The sequence below is a fragment of the Octodon degus genome, unplaced genomic scaffold, assembly GCF_000260255.1.
Source record: "Octodon degus isolate 3935 unplaced genomic scaffold, OctDeg1.0 scaffold00053, whole genome shotgun sequence".
Taxonomy (NCBI): domain Eukaryota; kingdom Metazoa; phylum Chordata; class Mammalia; order Rodentia; family Octodontidae; genus Octodon; species Octodon degus.
Window position 1 is genome coordinate 6,410,421 of NW_004524629.1, and position 2,001 is coordinate 6,412,421.

Genomic DNA, 2,001 nt, shown 5'->3' on the forward strand with positions numbered 1-2,001 from the left:
GCCTACGTACTGATTTGCATCCACTTCTTTAACTTTTTACTTTGAGATGAGGTCTCATTAAGTCACAGTTTGGCCAGGCTGGGCTTGAACTTTCAATCCTCTTGCATCAACCTCTCAGAGTACTGAAACTACAGGTGTGCGCCATTATGCTTGGCTCACAACATTTTGAAGTGCTTTTTAAATAACAATAAGTGCCAGGGAGATAGCTCAGTAGAATAAGCACTTGCCTGGCAAGCCCAAGGTCCTGAGTTCAATCCCCGGTACTGCAAATAAATAAATAACAATGAACTGGTGCGTGTTGTCAGTGCTGCTTTCACTTTCCCTTCCCCGTGCCCACTCCAGGCTCCTCATGCACGCTGGGCCCCTGCCCCAGCCATGGCCATGCTCAGGGTCCAGCCCGAAGCCCAAGCCAAAGTGGATGTGTTTCGTGAAGATCTGTGCACCAAGGTAGCAGAGAACCTGCTCAGTAGCTATTTCCCCAAGAAGATTTCTGAGCTGGATGCATTTTTAAAGGAGCCAGCTCTCAACGAAGCCAACCTAAACAATCTGAAGGCCCCCCTGGACATTCCAATACCTGATCCAACCAAAGAAAAAGAGAAGAAGGAGTGAAAGAAACAGCAGGAGAAGGAAGACAAGGGTGAAAAGAAGAAAGGAGAAGATGAAGACAGTGGAATAAGCACTTCCCTGGCAAGTGCAAGGGCCTGAGTTCAATCCCCGGTTCTGCCAAAAAAAAAGATGAAGACAAAGGTCCTCCCTGTGGCCCAGTGAACTGGGAGGACTATAATGAGATCATAGTCCTCCTGCAGCGTCTGAAGCCTGAGATCAAAGATGTCATTGAGCAGCTCAACCTGGTCACTACCTGGTTGCAGGTACAGATACCTCAGATTGAGGATGGAAATAATTTTGGGGTGGCTGTCCAGGAGAAAGTGTCTGAACTGATGACCAGCCTTCACACAAAGCTAGAAGGCTTCCACTCAGATCTCTAAGTATTTCTCTGAGCATGGTGATGCAGTAACCAAAGCAGCCAAGCAGCCCCATGTGGGTGGCTATCAACAGCTGGTACACGAGCTGGATGAGGTAGAGTATTGGGACATCCGGCTGATGGTCATGGAGATCCGTAATGCTTATGCTGTGTTATATGACATTATTCTGAAGAACTTTGAGAAGCTCAAGAGGCCCCATGGAGAAACAAAGGGAATGATCTATTGGGAAGGCCTCTGCTCTCACTGTGGGTATAGCAGATACTGATCTTTTTACTGAGGACTCCATATTTGCCCCTACTGTCCTCTCAAAAGTTTCTCCCTTACTTGTCTCCTAAGCACAATAAATACAGTCATACGGTTACCCAACAAAAAATAAAATAAATAATTAAATAAATAAATAAATAACAAAGAACTGGCTCAGTGGCAGAGTGGCAAGCACTAAGACCCAAAATTCATTTCCTGGTACAATAAAAAAAGAAACAAACAACAAAAACCCAAATAGCAATGAATCAAAATGCTAGCTAAAAATGTGTTTAAATATTAGAAATTAGTTTTATATTTATTTATTTTAACTTTTTATTTATTCATTTGGTACAGGTCTTGCTATGCATCTTGGACTCGTAGTGCTCCTCCTGTTTTCAGCCTTCCCAGAACTGGAATTACAGGCATGCATCACCATGCTGGGTTTTGGTGCCAGCATGGTATACCTGGGGTTCCTGGGCTGGCATGGCATGTTGTACTGGGGACTGAGCCTGGGACCTTGCACTTGTCAGGAAGACCTTTAGACCACTGAGGTATCTCTGCAACCCATGTTCTAGATGATTTTTTTTTTCTTTTTTGAGACAGTGTCTTGCTATGCAGTTCAGGCCAGCCTTGTCCTTAATATGTATACCCAGGCTGGCTATGACTCTTGATCTTTTTCTGTTGGAGGAAGGTACTGGGAATCAAACTCAGGACCTCACACTGGCCAGGCAGGCACTGTCCTGCTGAACTATATCCCTGGCTAGTTTTATTTTTT

At 44.7% G+C, this 2,001-nt stretch overlaps 1 pseudogene; it reads left to right on the forward strand.

Moving 5' to 3' along the window:
- Positions 1-375: 375 nt before the first annotated feature.
- LOC101570950 lies at positions 376-1,248 on the forward strand (annotated as a pseudogene).
- Positions 1,249-2,001: the final 753 nt, after the last annotated feature.